The 25445-nt window shown below is 40.3% G+C and overlaps 1 protein-coding gene and 1 long non-coding RNA gene across 2 annotated transcripts in view; one reads left to right on the forward strand and one right to left on the reverse strand.

Moving 5' to 3' along the window:
- LOC109406629 (uncharacterized) overlaps nt 1-25445 on the forward strand; it is a 246946-nt gene that overhangs the window by 190932 nt on the left and 30569 nt on the right. The window lies entirely within an intron of this gene.
- Nucleotides 2054-2934, reverse strand: LOC134284398 (uncharacterized). The gene is made up of 3 exons (XR_009995773.1): nt 2482-2934; nt 2348-2422; nt 2054-2266 (listed from the first exon to the last, which is right to left on the reverse strand). It is a non-coding gene; the product is annotated as an uncharacterized LOC134284398 (long non-coding RNA).

Consider the following 25445-nt stretch of genomic DNA (forward strand, 5'->3'; position numbering starts at 1 on the left):
TAAAGAGGACACCTTATTTGTGTGATATCTTTTTTATTTTTCAATAAAATCATTACCAGTTTTTTGCATAAACTTCCATAGCTATTCTACAGTGTTGGAAAAATATAACATTATACAAATTGTCCTTAGTGATGGAACTGGAGCGGTTTTCGTTAAAACTCAGTAAAAACCAATTTCTCAAAATTCTACATAGCTTTCCACATACATAACTTTTAAATTTTTATGAACTTTTCAATGTGTTGGAATCTAATACTATTCTACTAAAGGTAGAACGTAATAGTTGGTCAATAATAATGCACCAAGCATTATACAGCTTGATATAGTAAGTTGTCTTGTTATCAATGAAATTGATAAAACATACTTATTTAAGTCCAGTGATGCAATAACACTACGGATTCAGTTCAAAATTTGTCCAGTATAGAAGAGAATCGCATTCTAAATTATACCGAAGAAAAATATGCTTTAAAGTACATTCTTCATCATAAATTTAATCCTTAATTATGGCCATAGTGAAAAATTTCATATTTTTTGCCCCATAAATGCAAGTTTTCGATTCTAGAGAAGCTTATTATTATTTATTTTCAGCAAGGCTTGATCCTATGTGATTATATACCTTATTTGAAAATAACTACATGTAAAGTTTTATTTTCGACATCATTGTTATGTTGTATTTGCAATGGGTTACATCGTTATTTAGAAGAACCTTCAAAGAACGAAGCTGTTTTTCCTCCGGTAACTGCCATGAAGCACAGTAACCAAGCCAACAATGCTATCAAGAAGCGGTTTTCTGCATTTGAAATTGCATTATTAGTACTTTCGGCTAGATCCATTGAAAACATTCAAAATTTAATATTCTCATATATTTTGTTTAACAAATAAATTTTGTTCTGAAAATCGAGACCAACTTGTAACTTTAATATCTCAACAACTAATATTCCGATTAGGTCTATATTTTGCCAGAATATGTATCACTCATACTGCTGCAGTATGGCAAACACTTTTATGAAATTAAAAACGATACACCGATGTTTTACAGTAATTTTGTGTTTATCTTTAGTTTTTGGGGATCGAAAAATTGACCTCTCCTAACACTTTGCCACATTTCTATGAAGTCCAACAATTTTAACCCAATTTAATTATAGTTATTATCTGCTAATATAATGTACTGAACAACCAACCAAGGCTGCTCAAATTTGAACTACGCGTTTTCTTTTTATAGCCTTGCAAAGTTGTCCTCTTTATAAAATGAACAGTCCTTATTAACGGCAAATAGATTTCGAACTAGATTAACAAATTTCGCTTATTAGCTAAAACTTTCTGATTGCTATGATGACAACGCACTTTCAGATTATCATCGAGGGTCGCAACATGACGTGTGAGATTCATGTCATGTTGGTTCACGCTGTCATTGATCGTCGTAGTGCTGTGCCGGTTAGTGTTGCCAGAGCCAGGGGTCGTGTCGGCACAGCAAAGTTAGAACCGTTCGGACAAAACACTATTTTTTTAGACAACTCATTTTTGAACTGCCATATCTCGGAAACCAGTGAACCGAATTGAATGAAATTTATAACGTTTATCAACAATATATTGATACTTAATACGACGTTATAAAATGTAATATTATCTCACGGCGAATTAAGTTATAACGGGTTGAAATTTACAATACCACACAAAAATTACTAAATGTGTTCTTTCTTCAATCTAAATAGGCTCTAATATATCTGATTAGAGATAACTTGAGAACAGAAGTGGAAAATCTTTGGACATCAACACTAAAATTTATTGATATTGATCTAAAAAAATACATTTTTTCGAGAAAAATCCAAAAAGTTGTCACCTCCCCGTAAGAAGGCCGCATGAGACGGAGACAAAACAGGTTAAAGAGGGGCTGGAGGTACTGATCCCTACACCCAGGTACCTGTACCAGCCTAAATATTGGTTCGAATACAGTGGAACCACTCATGAAGAGGAATCGAATTCATCCATAGTTAAATAAAAGCATAAATTTTACATGCCAATGAAATAAATGGTGTATTTTAGTACTTACGTTTTAATTCCAGCTTAACCTACGTCTGCCTAATGTGATTAGTGTGTGTGGGTGTCAGTGTAGAGTGTATCCCGCGACGACTCCTGCGTGACACTTCCGCCTGGACAGAAGTTGGCTCACCGGTGACATGCCGGCTACTCCAGGGCTGGTAGGCCATACCGACATCGCGCCAGGATTATACTCGTTCTGCCACCTCATACTTGGTCGTGAACGAAAAGCCTAATGGAATGAACATGATGGGGGCCATCAAAATCTTTCTTTACACCACATTTGGGACTTGCTTCAGGCGTTCACTCTTACCGATCTCATTGTAACACTTTCTCTACTCCATTATTGCTCTATGAGCTTCATGCAAAAAATCGTGGATCGGGGTGGCTGAATAATAAAAACTAGGTAATCAAGGCTAGCATTCTAAATATTCACTTCACTGTTACCTTGCCATAAGGCAGCCATAACTACCGACTATCCACTTCACACACAATCGTTACTGTTGCACAATTGGAATTGTTCTATCGGTCAGGCTATTTATTTATGGGAACAACCACGAACTTTAACACGCGTTCTGCCTGCTTTGCAGTTAACCGGGAACTGATGATCTGCACTTCGATCAAATAATATCTTGCGGTGCTGAAGTGTAGTGATAGCACTCTTACATCGTGGTCAAGTGGTCATATGAGCAAACGGCAAGTAGAGAGTGAGATCCTATTCCTAGTAGAGAAGAGCGGTAGCAACTGAGGGTTCCTGATACGCAATTATCATATTTGGTGGGGAATGTTGGCGGTAGCTACGTGGATGTTGTGTTCTGTTGTGCTGTTGTAGGTGTGGTGTATTTTACATGGTAAGAAGAACCTATGCTTCCATTTATTACGGCTAGAGTGTGAGCAACATTGAAGCTCTCGCGAGGTCGTTGGTTATGAGAAGGTTACAAAGTGTCAATCCATGATAACTTTTTTCAACGTTTAAAAAGTACCTATATTTTAATCGTTTGTGAAGCATATACATATTGTTAGTTTACGTTCAAAATTTCATTCAATTCGGTTTACTGGTTTCCGAAATATGATAGCGCAAAAATGAGTTGTCTAAAAAATAGTGTTTTTACCGAACGGTTCTTACTTTGCGAAACATTAATCAATCGAGCCCAAATTTGTACCAATGATGTACATATAATAGGTTGACAAACAGTCAAAATTTGAGATTTTTTGATGCAGTCTATGAAAAGTTACAGCATGTTGAATTTTTTTGTGGGAGAAAAAAAGTTGCCTATCCCAAACATTTTGGCCATTCCCTGTATACCATTTCCATCCAGCATCCAACATACTTTACTCTACATACTTCTACTTGGTGTTCATTGATTGCGAAAAAGCTTTCGATCGTCTCAATCACATAAACATGTGGAAAGCCCTCAGGCGCGAGGGTGTCCTCATCGGCCTTATTGAAGCACAGTACAGGGCCTTTTCGTGCGGAGTACTGCACAACGGTGTCTTGTCGGATCCCATCCGGGTCGGTGTTGGAGTGAGGCAAGGATGTATACTATCACCATTACTGTTCCTCATCGTAGTCGACGAGATCCTGGTAGGTGCAATTGATCGTAAGCCAAATCGTGGGTTGCTGTGGCAGCCCATAGCCATGGAGCAACTAAATGACTTCGAACTGGATGATGACGTTGAACTCGTAGCTCAACCGCAGAGCAAGCTCGATGATCTTGCCAATCGCTCCTCAGCGGCAGGTCTTACCATCAACGTCAACGAGACCAAATCGTTGGATGTAAATACGGTCACCCCTTCCAGCTTTACGGAAGCTGGGCAACCAGTGGAGAATGTTGAAAGCTTCCAATATCTTGGTAGCCAAATGGCAGCCGTTTTCAGCACCAAGATCGACATAGGTGAACGGATCAAGAAGGCGAAGGCTGCTTTTGCGAGTTTAATAAATGTATGGAAAAACAACCAGATGAGTCGACGCACTAAGATCCGAATTTATAACTTGATTGTGAAATCTGCTGCTATACGCCAGTAAAAACTGGTGTGTATCAGCGGAGAACACTCAACGGCTTCATCAATAGATGCCTGCGGTGTATAATTCGTGCATGGTGGCCTCACAATTGGATCTCCAACGTGCACAGATAAAAATAATGAGATTTACACGTCATGTAAACTTCATTTTAGCCATGTAAACTTAGTGTTTTGATGGTTTACATGATATATCATGTAAATTTGTGTTATATGTCATGTAAACTCTCAGAGTCATGCTGAATTACATGACATATAATGGAAGTTTACATGATATTTCATGAACTTCACATGATATGTCATGTAAACTTCTATGAGCGTGGGATACTCCAATTATGTGCATCATATGTCACAGAATGTTACACTCTTTTTTCGATCTGTGTGGAGCTCCATCGTGGATGTCATCAAAAGCCGACCGAAAGTGGAGGTGGGTCGGCCACACTCTACGCAGGGGTGGAAACGGAATCTGCAAGCAAACGTTAGATTGGAACCCAGCAGGACATCGCAGCAGAGGCTCATGGCGATGCAACCTCAACAACGAAATCAAGAGAGTCAACAGAAATTTGACCTGACCAAAGCGATGGCGGAAACTCCCAGAATGGAGATCTTTCAATTGGGCCCTCTGCACCACCGTGGGTGCTCAGAACTGAAAGGAAGTAAGTAAGTTCCGCCACATAACGTCCAGCCCAAACGTGCCTTGACTGCTATTGGTTGAACCAGTTGTCGTTCACGACACTGCACTTCCAGACTGACGTGTTGTTTCTTTGTTAGAGAGCATGGATCGTCATAGTCTTCTTCCACCCACTGTTCTCTACCGGATCGTTGAAGTCTCGATGGAACTTGCTCAGGCATGTTTGGATCTCCCACGACGCGCAATACTGGAGCGTACTGGCATGTGAGATCCTGCCGTCGATCGCCCGCTGTACATGGCAGTCTACCTACAGACACCGATTGCCAAACTTACTTCTTCTGACTTACCACCTGACATTGCTCTCACCGAAACTGTTCGTCCGACCGTTTGATTCTGCCGTGATGAAAATGATTGCTCTCTCGGTGCTGCTAAGTGATCCATACCTGATAACACTCCCGGATTCTGTGTAGAATGTCGTATTGGGTCGAACACATCTGGGTTCGCTCTGTACGATTCGTACTGTTTCCATGCAACCACTCGCGTACTCGGCTCAAGCTGGAAGTAATCATGTCACTGGTTCTAGAACTCGTTCAGTAAGCTACATAATAGGGTAATTCGCTTTTGTTGAACACTACCCAAATGTTGAACAGTTTCTGAATATTTTATTATAAATCTTACTTAAGTAATTTTCATCCAACGTAAACGTATGATGTAGATGCATATACACGTGGGTTACGATATTGCTCTAATGAAGTTACATAATTATACATATTTTATGTCAAAAAAATTGATTGAAAATTTAGTACCGCAGATGACACGAAAATTGCACAATTTTTAAGATTATTTTAAGAAATTGACGTTACGAAATAAGCTTTGCGGGCAAATCGACCACAAATATCAAAGGCACACCATAGTTACAAGAACTGGAAGGATGTCCTTAACAGTTTAACATTGTTTAAAATCACATTTTCACTGTAATTAAATTTGGAAATAGTAGTTTACGCAACAAGGTGCAGAATGAAGATTTTTACAGCACGAGTTGTACACTTATCCAACGAGGCTTGCCGAGTTGGATAAGTACGACGAGTGCTGTAAAAATCGAGTTCTGCACCGAGATGTGTACAACGTTTTCTGCAATTTCATAAATTACCACTTGAGGATAGTTTTTAACAAAACTTTTACATCAAACTGCACACTGATGTTCATAGCCATGTTTAAGAAAGTCTGATCATAGCAGGTTATACTGTGCAGTTGTCCCTATTTTTCAAACCTGCGTCCAGAAAGCATCAAGAAGTTGATCAAAACTGAAAACAGTGCTGTAATGGTTCATTACGCAACGCAAATCAGTGCTGTAATGAACCATTACAGCACTGATAATTTAGTGTGGGAAAGTAGGTCTTTTCCTGTCAGATTTGCGTGAGGTAAAACAGCCTATTACGATGAGAAATTGCATAAAATATTTTTCTTATCACACTATCATTATGCATCCATGATCCAATTGTTGAACACTGGCATAACCTACGATGTTAGCATGACTGCTAGAATTTTTTTTTCACTTTACCTAACCGTGCATTTCATGGGGTTTTACGGGCGTTTCAGGGATGTTCTAGGGGTGTTCCAGTGGGCTTCAGAAAGATTCCAGTGGTTTTCAATGGGTATCAAGGGCGTTCCAGAGTTGTTCGAGAGGAATTCAGAGTGTTAAGGGGGTCCCAGGAGTATTTCAAGGCGTTCCAGGAGGTTCAGAAGCAACCCACGGGTTTTCAAGGGATTTCAGGGTAGTTCCACGAGTGTTCTTGGGGGTTGAGTGGGTCCCATGGGTTTAGAGGGTCTTGCCCGGGATTTCCCGGGACAAAAATCCCGGGATATCCCGGGATCTGGAAAATCCCGAATCCCGGGATATTTTTCAAAAAATCCCGGGATTTCACGAAAACTGAAAAAATTTCAATAGTTTTTCACTAAAACGTAAAATTGCACATCAAATCTTCTTCATCATTGATTCCATTTTCTCTTCCAATTCTATTGGCAGATCTAGTATATTTTAGTTCTACGGAAATCAAGCTTTTGATGAAAGCCTGACTGATTTTTTGGCAGAATATTCATACATTCATGTTTATTTATTTGGCGTTACACTACAATTATAAGAAAACTAAATCAACAGGCAGAATATTAGAATATGGAATCTAAGGATTTATTTAAAGATATAACTAGATTATTCTATGGTAATATTCCTGGGATTGATAGCCATGTTCAACATTTATAGTAGCAGATTTTCTATAGATTTTTTTTACAAAACATGTGAAATATGTAACGATAGAACTTCTGCAAAGTTTTCTTTTAAAAAAATATAGTGTACATCTCTTTAGATGTTTCTGAAGTAATACTGTATTGATATATAATTTTCAACTGACCTGAGCAAATGCTTGACGCATTTCCGATTAAATTATGGGGAAAATTCGTAGAATTTTTAGAGGAATATAATTCAGGAAAATGGGCAAACATTTCATAACTTCTGCAGGGCTCTCTCTGGGATAGTTTTGACGTTGTAGGTCAAATATTTCCGATGAAATTTATTGAGACATTTTCTTCTAAAGTCCAGGCAGAATAGCCCAAGTTAACCTATTCCGGAAGAAGATGAGTGCTTTATTTGAATATTCTAATATCGTTTAATGTTTCCAATTGACCGTACACAATCAAATGTCTTTTTAAAAAATTTTAATTTAAAAAATAAGGATTACTAGTTGATCGAATTTGATGAAAAATGTTTAAGAAATTGATCCATTAGTATTTTGTATCGTTTTTGGGAAATTTGATTTTTTCCCGGGATCCCGGGAAATCCCGGGATTTGGAAAATAAAAATCCCGAATCCCGGGATTTTTTTCAGTCCGGGAAACAAGACCCTCTACATGGGTTTCCAGATGTGTTTCAGGGGCTTTCAATGGCATACTTTTCTTCTGTCGTTTTCGCTTCTAATCAAATCAGTTCAGCCATTTTTGCATCTTGTCATGTTTAAAACGATTTCAGTCCACTGGAGCTCTCTTCAAGTGAGCGATTCCTTGTCATTTGAATGAATTGTCACTAGCTCGGACTAGCTGGGCACAAAACACGAAAAACCCGGGAAAAAATCCGCCAGAGTGAAAAAAATCGCATGTCGGGTCAAAGTCGGGTCAATTTTTATCAAATGTTGGACCACTGTTGGACTCACATCGGATAACTGTTGGGTCTATGTTGGGTTTGGTGGCCAAAATAAAAACAGGTGAATGATAGGTTGATGTCGGGTTATACGTCATCAATTACGAGCAAAGCTTCAACCGTTCAACAATTGGGGAGAACCGTCCAACATTTGGGTTACAGACTTCCCATACAAATGTTCTATTTTCTCTTAGAGAATGAAATTTAAGGGAATACAAATTCAATTGGCAGTATAAGGGATGAGTAGATCTAGACGTTCACTGGATATTTTTCAACTAAAGTGGAATTATGCACGGAAAAACAAACGAAAACCAAAATGCCAGTACTAACCGTTCAACAATTGGCGAATTACCCTATATGTTTCAGCAATTGCGGGATGTATACGTTACACCCGGACGGCGCCCACTTCCACCAACATAGGCTACCGCACCGCCCCTTACACCCAGGCGGCGCTCCTCGTCCATCAACATAAACAACCCGCACCGATCGTACAACCCAGGCGGTGCCACACATTCATCATCATAGGCATGCACCGCTTAGCAACAACCAACAGGTTGGATTTTGGCTGATCGACCGGCAGTGACACCGATCGATACGCAATCGTCAACGCAGCAGAATCGAAACGGAGACAACGTGACCGACGACGCACCAACGGACCGGATGGCAAACGCTGACGCTAGGTATACGAAGTGATAAAAAGGCTAGGGCACAGTGAAATGACTTTAGTTTTAAGTGTGAATTGTAGAATCTAGGTTTAGTGTTTTTGAATAAATGTTTTTTTTATAAGTCTCGGCGAAGTCTCGCAAAGCTGGCGCAGTCTGGAAAAAAAAGTGGAAGTAGTGTCGCGAAAAGTGATTCGTAGTGCATCAAACCCAACCGAGTTAAGTTCATAGTGAACAGCTGGTGCCCCGGGAAACCATCGGAGAAAGAAAACCACCGAGTTGCGAGCATCAGGAACGAAGAAGGACCCACTTGACGAACCAACCCCCAGGATTCTACAGGATACCTTAAACTCCAGGAGGATGCAGAATATCCTACTGTAAGTAGAAAACTTTTTTCTCCACTCAAGTGAATAAAAGTGAACAAAAAGTGAACAAAAGTGACCCTCGGAATAGGGTAAAATAATTAAAAAAAACACACACACACAAACAGACAAAGTTTTTACATTTGTCTAAATACTAAAGTCGTCAATATTCGCCACACCTAAAGTTTTAAAAAGAGAGGATATCTTCTAAAACCTCTTAGGAAAAGCAATATTTTAACGTCTGAAATAAATAAAAAAAAAATTAAATTAAAAATGAACCCGGACGTCAAGTCAAGCGGTGAAGCCTCAGGTGAAATCACCAAGGAGCAATTAATAAACCAGGTTAAGAAATTAACCGAAAATCAAAATTCATTGATCGACACGATCAATTCACTAAATAGTAGACGGTCGGAAACTTTCAGCATTCCTGACCAAATCAAAATTATTCCGACTTTTTCTGGAAACAGGAAAGAAACCCTCGCATGGGTTGAGGATGTCGACCAAACCTTGGAAGACCTATTAGAATACGAGGATGATTTCCCTAAATGGAAACAAATTATCCGCGTCATAAAATCAAAAATAACCGGGGACGCCAGAGAAGTTTTGATAGCTTCCGGCAACCCAAAAGAGTGGGAGGACATTAAAGAAATATTACTGAACTCATTTGGCGACAAAAGAGATATAACTTCACACATACAAAGTCTATTTTACATCCGCCAAGGCAAATTAACACTACACGAATATTATCATAAACTAAAATCAATCGATACCGCGATTAAAACATCCGCCGCTCAGATGACGGATTACAAATCATCCATTGAGGCTGTTAACAAATTGATCAGTCTCATGACTTTAACGCGTTATATAGACGGCTTGAACGGGGAACAACTCTCCATGTACGTGAGAAGTTACAGGCCTAAAACACTAGAAGAAGCGCAAGACATTTCAATACAGCATTCCAACGCCGCTTTTAGGCAAAGAATGGATAAAGGCCCTTCAGCTGGCAAATATCCAGAAATTAAAAACAACCAGATGGAGAAAACCAAGTTCAATCCTCCATATACCAACAAACCTAGCGGCTCAAGCAAATTCAGAAATTCAAAACCAAACGCGGACGACGACGTCTCAATGCGTACCGCTAAGTCTAGAACGGAGGTAAATAACCACAACGACGACCCTGAAACAGAATGCCGTTGCACTAAGGCGAACGAACGGGAACATGACACCCGCGGGCAGCTGAATGATGCAATACTAGATGCGGACGACGACGACGTTCTCGTCGATGATGAACTAAATTTTCTGGTGGGCGCGGCAGAGGCAATAAAAAGGTAAAAGATAATAATTTTATTCCGTACGTTTCGATAAATACAACGAAAGGGGAAATGAAGTTTTTAATCGACACTGGAGCGAATAAAAACTATATCTCTCCGGAACATGTTAATATCCAAAATTGCAAAACGGAAACAGGGATTAAGGTTACAAACATCAGTGGCACCCATACAATATCTAAATCAGCTTCTTTCGACCCATTCCAAATCAATAAAAAGTTAAAGTTCTACATTTTCAAATTCCACAAGTTTTTTGATGGGCTAATTGGTTACGAGTCCCTAAAAGACTTGAACGCCAAAATTGATATCAGCAAAAATTCATTGAAAATTGGCAAGAAAACATTTCATATGCTAAAAAAATTTCCGGAGAACCATAAAATCAATCTAACAGAGCAAGGATTTCAAATGGTGAAAATCAGAACACAGCTAAACGGCGATTTTTGCATAAGTGAAGAAAAACCATATGATCGTTTTACAATGTTACCAGGCCTATATAGAAGTTCAAACAACACAGCTTTCATAGCAGTGCATAACCACGCGAATGCACCGATAGAAATTAATTCCAACGAGATTGAAATTGGAAACGATTCATACAACAGAGTTGATGCGCTTAGTCAGCGAAAACAAAATATGGAAGATGACCCGTTCGACTTGGCCGAATTACCGAACCACGTCGACCTCACAAATTATGCATTTCGAGATGAACACATGAACGAGGAAGAAAAAAGTGCCCTCAAGAAAGTGATCAAAGAACACAAGGAAGTTTTATATGTGGAAACGGACAAACTTACGTTCACACATAAAATCAAACATAACATTCGAACTGTTGACAACATTCCGATTCATTGCAAGTCATACAAATACCCTTATGTGTATGAAAGAGAAGTACAAGAACAAATTCGGAAAATGCTAGCAGATGGAATTGTAAAGGAGTCGATTTCGCCCTACACTTCACCTGTGTGGGTAGTTCCGAAGAAATCGAACGCATCAGGAAAGAAAAAATTTCGTTTAGTTATCGATTACCGAAAGCTAAATGAGAAAACAATTAACGACAAATATCCTATCCCGGAAATCACGGATATTTTAGACAAATTGGGAAAAGCCAAATATTTTTCAACCATTGATTTAGTCTCTGGGTTCCACCAGATTCAATTGGAGGAAAACGATATGGAAAAAACGGCGTTTTCAGTAAACGGTGGCAAATATGAATTCACGCGTATGCCATTCGGTTTGAAAAATGCACCGGCTACTTTTCAAAGAGTCATGGATTGCATTCTAAGAGATTTGATTGGGGTGTGTTGCTTCGTCTACATGGACGATATTATAATTTATTCCAGCTCACTTCAGGAACACGCGTACAACTTAGCTCAGGTTCTCAAAAGACTTCGAGATGCTAGGTTGAAAATACAACTTGACAAATGTGAGTTTTTTAGAAAGGAAACTCAGTTCTTAGGACATACGGTTTCGGAAGAAGGGGTTCGACCAAACAATGATAAAATTAAAATCATTCAACAATGGCCAACACCTCGTTCGGAAAAAGAAATTCGTCAATTTTTAGGACTTTTGGGTTACTATAGGCGCTTTATAAAAGATTTCGCCAAAATAGTGAAACCATTGACAAAACTTTTAAGACAAGATTGTGATTTCGAAATTACACCTGAAACCGAAGCATGCTTTCAAAAATGCAAGCAACTTTTGACTCTCGATCCAGTGTTGATATACCCTGATTTCACCAAAGAGTTCATCTTGACAACCGACGCAAGCGATTTTGCTATCGGCGCAGTATTATCCCAAGGCCCTGTGGGCAAAGATAGGCCAATTGCTTACGCTTCGCGGACATTGAGTAAAACAGAGGAAAGGTACTCAGCGAAAGAGAAAGAATTTCTTGCGATTGTGTGGGCGGTGAATCATTTCAGACCGTACCTCTACGGAAGAAAATTCAAGATGTTTACAGATCATCAACCATTGACTTTTTCCTTTACCAACGCTAATCACCGTATCATCAGGAGTAAACTGAAACTTGAAGAATTTGATTACGAATTAATTTATAAACCCGGAAAGCAAAACGTAGTTGCCGACGCTTTATCTCGAGTAAGAGAACTAGATGCTAACGCAAATTCTCAATCATCACTTGACGTTGAACCCTCCGAACATGAAGATGATGCATCAGACGACGAAAGCGATGGTATGACAGTACACTCAGCAGATACAAGCGACGACTATTTTATCCCTTGCACCGAAAAGCCGATAAATACTTTTAGAACTCAGATTATTTTCAAGATCGGGAACATTGATCTAACAGCATACGAACAAATATTTCCAAAATATCACCGGCATACAATAACTAAAAATCTTTACACCGAGGAAGAAATCGTCGAATATCTCAAACGTACTCTAAACCCAAGAGGCGTAAATTGCCTTAGAGTCCCCATATCGCTTATCCAACTGATACAAGAAGTATACAAGAAACACTTCTCTTCTAATCGATCCTATAAAGTTTTCATTTCAGAAATCCTTCTAGATGATGTACGCGTAGACGAGGAACAGGACGAAATTGTTAGAAACACGCATAACTACGGACACAGAGGGATCAAAGAAAACAAAAATCAAATAATACAAAAACATTATTTTCCCCAACTCGAACGAAAAATCAAAATTTTCATTGACTCCTGCGATATTTGCAAAAAAGCCAAATATAACAGGAAGCCACCAAATTTGATAAGAAAAAGCACTTTTGGAAACAAACCGTTCGATCGAGTTCATATTGATATTTTCTTCTTAAAAGGTTCAAAGTGGCTTACCATAGTTGACTCGTTCTCGAAGTTTGCAAACGCAATCTTTTTGGAAAGTAGAACGATAGTCGACATCAAAAAAGCGATAACCGAACACATTAGACAATTTGGAAGACCGCAAACTATTGTGAGTGACCAAGAACCTGCTTTCAGATCGATAGACTTCATCGGTTTTCTCAACGACTTAGGAATGGAAATACATTTCGCGAGTAGTTCAAATTCAAACGGTATCGTGGAACGATTCCATTCCACACTTATCGAAATTTTTCGGACAAATAATGCAAAATTTAATGATTTACCAATCTCGGATCAAGTTAACGTCGCGGTAGACATTTACAACAACAGTTTTCACTCCGCTATTAAAAACCAACCGCGAAATGTAGTATTCAATAATTCGGGATGTACAAACGTAGAGGAAATCGCGGAAAAATCGAAAAATCTTCAATCCGCAGTAAAAGTCGAACTAAACAAAAGAAAAAGTAAATACGAGAAACAAAACGAAGATAACGAAAAACCCATAGAATTCAAAACCGGCGACACTAAGTACATAAAAATTTCACAACGTTTAACTAAAGATAAAAACCCATATAAATTAACATCAGTTAAACAAAACAACGAACTGACATTCAAAGATGTCAATGATATAAAAATCCACAAAAACCGCGTAAAAAAATAAAACAAAACGCTAAACATTAATAATAATAATAATAATGCCATATAAATCAAATCATCTTTCTTACAGATTAATCATCATCAAAACAGTAATCGCCACCAACTACAAAGAAATACCAAACAGCAATGGATTGGTAGCATTTAAATTACAAACAGTAGAAGTCCAAATCGGATACGAACGGACACTGCATACGATTAATCTCACATCCTTGGAAGCCCATCTACAAAACATAGAGAATATTATCACATCATTTAGGACGATAGAACACCTAGAACAAACACTTTGGGATAAAATCAAAATTGCTAAAGATAAACTTTATAGCCTTATACCACACCGAACAAAAAGAGGTCTAGTAGACGCATTAGGCACAGCAATAAAATTCATCGCGGGTAACCCAGATAATAATGACCTTGAGATCTTGCACCGTAGCTTAGGAATACTAAAAACGCAGGGAAATAAGCTTGTAACCAACCAACTGAAACAAATCCGTATCAACGAACTTTTCGCCAACAAACTTAATAACATTTCGAATTCATTAAATATGATCAGCTCAAGGATTTCTAAACAGTATAACACGGTAGAAGATTTGAAAGCAGATTTAGAATTCATCAACCTCATTTGGAACGTTGATAAAATAATTCACATACTAGAAGATATCGAAGAACAGATCGAATTTGCAAGATTGGGCCTTATAAACAAAAACATTCTCTCTTTAGAAGAAAAGCAGTTTTTATTTGATAAACTTAGGAGGCAAAACTTGAATCTTTATTATTTGGATGAGCTATTTCAGTATACCTCAGCGAGCGTTGGCATCAGCAAAACCCAAGCAACACTACTAGTGAAAACCCCAATCCTGTACCCAAGAGCTTTCGATCTCCTAGAACTCCACACCCTGAGAGTTAACCATACGCGTATCGACACGTATATCAATTTGGTCGCAAAACACGGGAATACAGTCTACTATCAACAATCTAGATGCAACATCTGCGACAACAGCAACTTGATCGAGGACGATTGCATTTACAACATACTGACACAACAAACACCCACATGCAAAATGATGAAGACAAAGCAAACAACAACAGTCAAGGAAATCACTCAAGGAGTCATTTTAATCGACCCTACCGAAAACGTAGAAATAAAGGACTCCTGCGGAAACTCCAGAATGGTAAGAGAGGCTATAATAATTGAAACCACGAATTGTACCATCAAAATTCGTAACTTAACATTCAACGGAAAACCTGACGTAACTCACCAGAAAGAGTACCTCATCCCAATATACAGCAAACCTCTCCAAAACGGAAACTTATCAGAGATTGACACCGAAGATGATAGATTACAGTTTCAAAATCTCGAGGATCTTAACGAAGTTCAACTTTCTCTGGACAACTTCAAGCGACGGCTAACCATCGGAGGAGGATCACTCCTCGCATTAACCATTCTTTGTTTCTTTACATTATTTTTCTTCTACAAGAAAGCAACATCGAGAATAGAAGATAAAGCTTTGGGAACTTTACCGGAGCTTCGCACAGTGATACAAACAAAGGACATCCACGAGGACATCTGGCCAACCGAAAGCAAACCCGAGAAGGCGAACCAGAAATTCATCCCAATTCCAAGGATCGGCATGCCGAAAACTTCAACCGAGGACGCTTGAATCTAAGGGGGGAGACGTTACACCCGGACGGCGCCCACTTCCACCAACATAGGCTACCGCACCGCCCCTTACACCTAGGCGGCGCTCCTCGTCCATCAACATAAACAACCCGCACCGATCGTACAACCCAGGCGGTGCCACACATTCATCATCATAGGCATGCACCGCTTAGCAACAACCAACAGGTTGGATTTTGGCTGATCGACCGGCAGTGACACCGATCGATACGCAATCGTCAACGCAGCAGAATCGAAACGGAGACAACGTGACCGACGACGCACCAACGGACCGGATGGCAAACGCTGACGCTAGGTATACGAAGTGATAAAAAGGCTAGGGCACAGTGAAATGACTTTAGTTTTAAGTGTGAATTGTAGAATCTAGGTTTAGTGTTTTTGAATAAATGTTTTTTTTTATAAGTCTCGGCGAAGTCTCGCAAAGCTTATATAATCAGGATTTCTTACCGTTTGTGGACAATTTTGTAATTCATTGAGGCACATAAATCGTTAGGGATAAGAACTGCTGAAGCTATGAATCTTCCTAATACACAAACAAGATATACACTTGCTAATAGTTGCGAATCATTTAAGAAATTTACCTTCAGATAACTATATCGTTCAACATTTAGTGAAGCACTTTCGCATATAGTTTAGATTTAAGTTCCCTTTTCCACTTCATAATTATGATTGCTATAACAGCTGTAGATTTTCTGCCAACTCATCCAATTAGCTTTGTGGATATTCTATTATTCACAGACTGACAATCGTTAGGTTTCGGTGCCTGAAAACTTTTACTCATTTACATTTGTCCAATTTTGTCCTTACTTGTGTATCACTTCATAGAGTAGCTCTGATGCTTCTTTGTCAACATCGACTAACTTATTGGATGCATTTGATTAACGAACGTATTTGTTTGAACCGCCTGCCAGTCAATGGAAACTTTGAGATTCGCCCATTTTAAACTATTAACATAGTCAAAATACTTTCCGATATAAGTTTTGCATTCTGGGCTCGAAAAAATTTGAGCTTCGGACAACTGTTTCATCTGGCAGGACTATAAAAATTAAAGGATTTTGTACCCTTCGAGGAAGTTTGAACTTGAAACATTTTCGTGTATTACTTTTTTAATTGTAGTCTTGCCACTCTCTTTGTTCTTTACAGAACTATGATATAATGCTACCTGATTGTGCATAAAAACTACTCACATTTTCGAATTTTCTGAAAAAAAGTTCAGGACTGCTTTCGAGCGATAAAAAAAGCTTCCAATAGTTCAATGGTTCAATTATTCCAATAGTCGCTATATAGCAGGCATTAAACACTGAAAGCAGATGATCGGGGCAAGATAGTACGTGCCGTACGAGAAGTTCACCAAAGTATTCGGCTTCGGGCAGCATAGCTCCGTGAAATGTAAACATGACTAGTGGAGTATTTCGTACCGTACTGTTTTTTTTAGTGATTCTGCGCACTGCTTGTACCCCCCGTGACTTCGTGAAAAATAACATCGACGACAGTTTAATCAGTGAGCCGGGTGATACCAGTGAACTTGCGGTTCCACGATCTTCCTTGATCATTCCCAATTTTTTTTTCACTTCTTTCATACCTACTGCGACATCGCTTGATGCAGTGATGATTTTGAGAGGCGTACTAACAAATTTTCATAATCGCACGCAATGAATTTCACGAGAAAATCGAAACTGAGAGCTAAACGGACGCGTAGCGATAACGACTATGTCCCGAACACAAGTTGAAAAGATGAAGTCATGAATGCGGAAAAATTCGTCATGGAACTGCGGCAATAGTGAGAATGCAGTGGTGGATGCCAATGTATCCGCGACGATGGGGAAGCTCAAGGTAGGTTGCTTGGTACTCGCGTTGAGCCTTGTTTTGACCTGGGACGTAAGTCTTGGTACCAACAGCGTAGCTAGATTATACTTTTTCTTGCTCACTCTCCATAACAAACATGAGATAGCGAAGGATGGGGGATAGCCATTCGCCCCTGGTTAAATTCCACTTTTTCACGTGTTTGTTTGGGAGAGCGAGCAAGAAAAAAGATAGAGTTGGCTACTGGTTTGTTACTGAGTGGAGGATATCCCATACCGCGTACCCGTAGGTAATGGTAAATGGATGGCGACAATATGGACGACGGGTAACCCAGTTCTGAAGTTTGTGTCAATATCTCACGAAGAATTTGTAGTCGCCAAGGTAAACGGACTGTAATGCGCCTTCTTGGAGATAGAAAGAGCAGTCAATGTAGACGATGGAGTTGACACGGCGATGTTCACTGATAATAACTAGGGACTTCAACGCCTGGGCCGTGGAATGGTGATACCGGATCCTCCTAGAGGCACTGGCTCGATGTCGATTTCGCGTATGCAAGTTCTTTATGTACCTGTAACCGGAACGGAGCGGAGTCGATCAACGACGTTATATTTTGTAATCCGGGCCAACAAGTAGTTGGAGGGTAGACGATGTCTACACTCATAGCGTTCGCTACAGTAATAAGCCATTTTACGAGACGTTTCGGATCAGTTGATCGCTCATTTTATGAATGAAAATTTGACCGGAGGTCACGTCCAAGCCCGTGAGTGTGAATATCAATATCAACATTGTTGTCGTTTCATAAAATAGCTACGAGTTGTTTAGGGAGGCGCCTCAACGTGGGTTAAACTAAGCGATGGTCAGCTGGAAGTGGTGTCTCTCGCGTGCAAGCCACTATGCCTAGGAAAGTTCATCCTGACCATAGGTACTGTTGGCCTCAAGCTATTGCAAACTTACGCTGCATCTGTCTACGGACAAAGCAACGGATGCAAAGAACACGCATTGATGAAGGGCAGGATCAACGACGGATGATGTTTGTAGTTGCCAACACCGCTTAACCCTCGAGCAGTCGCGTCTTTGACTACCTGCAGTGACGCCGCGCTTACGGTGTGCACCACATAAGTGCAGTTTTCATGGTGCTTGTACTCAGTACACGACGCGACCGCTCCCGGGTTAAGAGCGAGGTAAGGGCTAGAAAAATACCTCCTATGAGGGCCTTTGCAGAACGCCAATACAAATCCTTGGGATGAAGTCGATGTCTGTGTGATGGCTACCACAGATTAGTCTCCATAGATGCTTGAGAGGATCATCGACAGGCTCTTTTCGTGATATATCGCGAGTCCTGACTTAAGTCTTTTCGTTTGATCGCCGGAGACAAGACTGCGATGAGAAATGGATCACCGATGAGAAACTTTCGAGAATTCCGAAAGTCTTTAGCGTAGGGAAGGCCTCAGGTCTGATTGGAATTTAGAACATGTCCTGAAAAGTATCCACAGAAGAGGCTCTCGAGAGGTACATATCTGCTCTCTGAGGGAATTTTCTGAGAGTTTTGGAAAATGCAGAGCCTCGTAATATTGCTGAAGTCTTGCTTGACATGGCGAGACTATTACGAGGAACCAGTTCAGTTTCTGAAAAGGAAAGTCAAGCCTAGACTGCCCGTGGTTTTTGCACAGTGGGTAACCACAATCGTGTCCAGATGATGTATACATACACAGATATGTGGGTTAACTTCGTTTCATGCCGGGGCCCGTGGCGCAATTGGTCACACGTTTGCTTTATAAGCAGATGGTCATGGGTTCGATCCCAGCCCCGGCACTTTCGTCAGTTGCTCTTTCCCTCTAGAGAGCAGCTGACACTGACTCTCTTCTGAGCCCATGGTTCAATTGGACCCGGATAATAGGATATCGGCGAACGGAAACCCATAATGGACTCCCAATTGGACTGGAAAAAGGAACAACCAACAGCCAGGCATCAACATCCTCGTGCTCATCATTCCACCATGATAGGGTAGAAAGTGAAAGCAGTGCAACGAAAGGTGGTCTCAGGATGCCGAGGTTGGCTAAGCAGGTCATGCCGGTGCCCTGCAATCGAACTGCGGAATGTACGTAGTACAGAAGACGTTCGGTCGGTACAAGCAATTTAACTGCTTGAGCTTCAGCTTGATTGACCGCCCGTGGACGCTACTCCGACATCGCCAGAACAGCTACACTCACACAAGGAACCAATGAGATCTCTACCGGGGACTAACAGACATCTTCAATGTATGAGCGTTGGTGATCTTATATTCTTTAGGCTACAATGGCGCCTGCCACGTCAGGTTGCAGGTCAATGTGGGGAAGGTGAAGGAAGTGATGATTGTAATTGTTTGTATTCACAGCAGACCGAATATACCTCTGCATTTGCAAAAATTCATGCAGCTGTCGGCGTGTCGGTGGGATATGCTTGGCAGAGGGTTCACACATTGGTGCGTGGATGCCAGGTGTAAAGTGGTAGACTTGTATTGTTATGCAGTTAATGCGACATAGTTCTCTTGAATGCTGTAAAAGTTAGAAGGAATGGAAACTTCAACCGTTTTTGGTTCTAGCGATAGCTATGAATATATTATACATATTATACATGAGTATATGTAGAGAGGAGGGAGAAAGCATATAGAAAGAAACAAAGTAGGAGGAAAGGGATGGGCCAGGGATTAAATCCAGGACCTTCTGCTTACGAATCAGAAGCGGTAGCCACTAGATTACCAAGTTCATCTTTTACTTTTTAACTGTAAGTCCAGTAAGTACAACAAATTTGAAGTTATCGCCAAACGTGAAAAAGGTGTGCCGTGTTGGCCCAAATGAACTTTTGAATCAACTTCACGTTCATTTAACGTCAATTGATGTGTTGTTGACATATGTCAGACGTTGTGGCTATCAAATTTCGTTCGCTGAGTGGAACGTAATCATGATGCAGTTGTCGAATGTCTATTTATCGGTTTGCAGATATAGAGTTTGGCGGTAATGGGAATGGTATAGTGTTAGGTCGGGAAAGTAGTTTTTTCTCTTTCGTTGTCGTCGGAGAAGGTTCCAGTTCCCCACTACCTGAGCCATCTGTTTGCCGTGGACGAGCGATTGCATCATCACTTACTTCCCATAACAACCATCAATCGTTTGAAGTGGAAGGAGTCATTATTGTTTGAAAGCATGAAATTAACAGATCTCAAGATGTTCACTAGTTTCTAGTATTTAGATGATCTACACTGGAGTACCACATATGTTTGGCGATCTTTCAACCTTAACTTCAAGCTTTTGGAATAAAAGGGTGGCCTTCGCAGCTGTTTTATAGTTTCTTGGCCGAAGTTTTCGATTTTCATTTATTAGTCTTCACAGGTATGCAAGAACGATTCGGTCACATTGCAAAGTGAATAAGTCCAATTTTTTATCATTCTAACGTTGATATTTTTCGATTTTTATTTCCATTTCGACAGTGAAAAAGTGGCATGGAGGGAATTCGACAAACACGCAGGCAAACAATTGGCGCGAAACTCACTTTGGAACATATTGAACTTTTATTTCTTTCTACGTTTATTATTATTATTTTATTTGTTGCATCACCCACGAGCCCCAACCCTCCACCACCTAAACCAACCTCCCGGCCTCAAATTGATATCAAAACTGTTTGAAGCTGATGTATGCGAGTCTGTTTTTTTTTTCTCCTTGCTTATAATAAAAATACTCCATCACTCGGCGAAGTGATATGTTGGTAGGTACCTACACACACATACACACATATGTTGCACACGTACAGACCTTTCGCGCTGCCATTCAAACGAGCAGCTCGGGCTCCGTGCCAATTCGAGCGGACCGAGGGGAATCGTGGATACAATAATTCTCACTTTGGCGTTGAATCAACGACCCCTCGCCCCCCCTTGACTTACCATCGCATTTCACTTCATCCCGTGCGGAAGAAATGTGTGTTGATAAAAGGAAAACCTATAATGTTCGAAACGATGGAGAAAAGGGGAACCATGTCGGGGGGATTGAATTTCAAATAAATTTCGAATAAAAAAAACTTTTTCGCTGCGCACCGCTTTGAGCCATTTTTGTTGCTACCAAAGCCCCCCTGAATGGCTGCAACCAACGTCGTGCTGCAAGTATCGAAACTCGAGAGAAAAAAAAAATGGCGAGTGAGAAATAACGTGAAAACAGCATAACGGTTGGAACAATGCGCATACAAACAGCACGTCAATGAGGACCCCCTCCGGAGAGTACGGTGGGGTGCCCGTAATTATCGAGTGAAACTTCTGGAAAAGTCCTACGGGATTTATTGTCACTGGAAGTTTTCATGACAGTCTTGCTATCCAACATTATGAAGCTGGACCTATTTTTGTTTTGCTATCAGGAACAGCTTACCTCATTTCCACATAAGTCCTTCTGAAAAGTTCCGCTAGATTTTCCACACTTTTTATTTCACTTTTATGATTGCAATAAAATTGAGCACTAGCGTTAGGTAGGCTGCTACTGGGGCTACAACATAACAGGCGTGATAATTTGTTTTGTGCAAGAACAATAATATGGGATCAAAGGCTCTGCATTTTTGCTTAATGGGAAACAGATTGCTCAATAGTTTTAATGAAAAATCTCTGGATGGATGCCAACGGAATAAAATAGAAAGCTTATATAGAAATTTGAGGCTTTTGTTTTTGATGCATCTCGTGATAGAAATCATTAATTTTACTATATGAAAAATTACCGGAGGACTCATACAGCTCCTGGAGGACGTTCTTGAGAAGCTTTTGGAGGGCACCCAGTAGGAAACTCTGAAGAATTTCTTTAGACGATTGTGGAGGAAACTTAGTAAAAGCTCTTAAAGGAATCCTCGAAGAAACTATTTTCGAGAGGCACACATGTACCACACTGATTTTGTAACTTTTTGCTTTTCTCGTTCACTAAGTGTACTGGAAACGCTATATGTTTACTTAAAAAACCCGGATTGATCCACCTAGTGGTGATAGTGCCTTTCTCGTCGAATATGTACTCATGACGTTTCCGTTGACGTGAGCTGAAATGTTCCTGAATCATGAGAATACTTTACTTAGAATTTTATCAGAGCCATCATTGCATCATTGAATTGACTTTAAACTTATTGATGGCACATATTCCGACGTTATGTTCAACGTATAGGCAGAGCTGGAAAATATCAGACCTCTCAGTTGACAGCTTGACCTCCTTCACTATCACTGGAGGCCAATCAACACCAAGACGATACAACTTTTTCACAAACACAGATACCTTAACGATTTTCGACAAAGAATTTTCTACACATTTCTACACACGCTATATTTTATTATCATGCATGTAAAATTTGACAAAAACATGCAAGTAACTGAAATTTTTCATACTGAATCCCATTCAACTTTCAACCACATTACAGTGCGTGAGGGAGCAACCAGTCGCACAAAAATTTTATGCAGTCATTTTAGACGCGAAAGAGAATTGAAAAAGTTTGTTCGGAGTTATTACGATTAAATTTTAATTTTCCCATACAACGTTGACCCATCCTTCTGCATTATTACATCTCAGGAATCTGAAATGGTGTGATTGGATGAGATCGTCTTAGTTTTGTCAAGATATCTATCGCTTGCTTTAATTTTTCTCACTTTTGAATTCCGACGAAGCACCCAATGCTAGTTTTGGAATACTACCGGTAGTTTCTTATGTGGTCTGAGACTATTTTCTTGCTAACCGTTCATCAGGTTACCTAAGGAACCGCGATTTGATGTGTCGCATGCATGTGTTTGGTTCACTTAAATATTTGGCGGTGGAGCGGGCCTGGTTTGATGGTTAGAACACAAGACTATCATGCCAAGGGCCTGGGATCGAATCCCACTCCCGACATATTCACAAAATGTAGGTTCTTCCTTCGGAAGGGAAGGGTCCCGAGATGAACTAGCTTCGAGTTAAAAATCTCGTTAATAAAGACAAAAAAAAATAATATTTGGCTCTTCCGGAGGGAACCCGGAACCGGTTCCGGAACACCACCGGTTGTCTCAAATATGGTCTAAAACTATTTTTTACTAACCATTCATCAAGTCGCCTAAGGAGCCGCGATTTAAAGTGTCGCATGCATGGGTTCGGTTCACTTTTATATTTGGCCACATCTGGCGGGACATACGGAACCGATTCCTGAACACTACCGGTAGAATCTTAGGTTGTCTGAGACTGTTTTCTTGCTTATCATTCATCAAGTTATTGAAAAAGCCGCGATTTGATGTGTCGCATGCCTGGGTTTGCTTCACTGTTATATTTGGCCACTTCCGGCGCGACCTCCGGAACCGGTTTTGGAACACCGGTAGTTTCTTATGTGATCTGAGACCATTTTCTTGCTAACCGTTCATCAGGTTATCGCAAAAGGCGCGATTTGACGTGTCGCTTGCATGGGTTTGTTTCATTTTTATATTTGTCCACTTCCGGCGGGACGCCCGGAACCGGTTCAGGAACACTACCGATTCAGATATGATCTGAGACTATTTTCATGTTACCCGTTCATCAGGTTATTGAAAAAGCTGCGATTTGATGAGTCGCATGTATGGGTTTGGTTCACTTTTATATTTGGCCACTTCTGGTGGGACCTTCGGAACCGGTTCCGGAACATTATCGGTTCAGATATGGTCTGAGACTATTTTCTTGCTTACCGTTCACCATATTATCGAAAATGCCGTGGTTTGATGTGTCGCATGCGTGGGTTTGTTGCATTTTCATATCTAGCCCCTTCCTGGGGTACCGATCCGGAACGCCTAAATGGCCATAATTCCGGAACGGCTGGACCGAACCGAACCATTTTCAATACCAAACAATGGGACCAGATTCCGCGTCGAATGAACCGTCGGTCATTAAAATCGGTTGAGATTTACTGCCGAAAAGTGACGTGAGTTCGTTTGTACACATACACACACACATACACACACACAGGCATCACCTCAATTCGTCGAGCTGAGTTGATTGGTATATGTGACTCGAGTCTCCGGGCCTCCTATCAAAAAGTCATTTTTGGAGTGAACATATAGCCTTCCCAGTACACTTAGTGTACGAGAAAGGCAAAACGATTTTTCGAAAAAAGGCTCAGAGGATCAAGTCGCATGTACCAATCAACTTTGTTCGACGAATTGAGATGGTGTCTGTATGTGTGTATGTGCGTATGTCTGTGCACAAAAAAAGTTCACTCACTTTCAAGGCACTTCCCATTGGCCGATTTTTCGGATTATAGCTCGAATCGAACCAGAATTTTATCGCATTATTTGCTATTGAAAATGGTCCGAATCGGTCAAGCCGTTCCGGAGTTATGACCATTTCAGTGATCCGGACCAGCACCGGTAAAACTGGCTGTATATTAAACTGAACCAAGCCCCATCATGCGACACATCAAACTGCTGCGATTCTTGTTACCCTTGGCATGGTTGACGAATTTTGTGTAGAAATCAACACTGGAGACTTGAAATTCCACGATGTCGGCCTAAAGTTCAAGATGGTGGCGTCAAATTCAAAATGGCGGCCGTTTTAATGAATTTTAGGCTCTTAAACCATTCAATATGAGTGTATTTATTAGAGGTAGATTTCCGGAGTCCAAAAATGGCGACCACAATATCCATGACGGTCTAAACTCCAAGATGGCGGCTTAAAATTCAACATGGCGGCTGTTAAATGGTGTTTCAGGCTCTATAACCATGCAATATGGATATATTTGGTATGAAGAAGAAGTCTGGACTCCAAAAATGGCATCCAGAATATCCAAGATGGCGGTCTAAAATCCAAGATGGCGGCTCCAAATTCAAGATGGCGGTTGTTTAATGAACTTGTAGGCTATTTAACCATGCAATATGGCTACATTTGATATGGGGAAGATATCTGAAGTCCAAAAATGACGATTAAAATATTCAAAGTGGCGTCTCAAAATTCAAGATGGCGACTGTTTAATTGAGTTTTAGGACTTAAACCATGCAATATGGGTTTATTTGGTATGGAAAGAAGTCTAGACACCAAAAATGGTCACCAGAATATCAAAAATGGTCTAAAATCCAAAAAGATGGCTCAAAATTCAAGATGGTGACTGTTTAATGAAGTTTTAGGCTCTAAAACCATGTAATATAAAAATGTATGGTATGGGTAAGAAGTCCGAAGTCCAAACAAGGCGGTCAGGCGAATATCCAAGATGGCAGTCTTAAACCCAAGATGGCGACTTCAGATTCAAGATGGCGGCTATTCAACGGTTTTTTAGACTCTAATGTCATGCACTATGGGTATAT

This window comes from Aedes albopictus, chromosome 1 (assembly GCF_035046485.1).
Source record: "Aedes albopictus strain Foshan chromosome 1, AalbF5, whole genome shotgun sequence".
Taxonomy (NCBI): domain Eukaryota; kingdom Metazoa; phylum Arthropoda; class Insecta; order Diptera; family Culicidae; genus Aedes; species Aedes albopictus.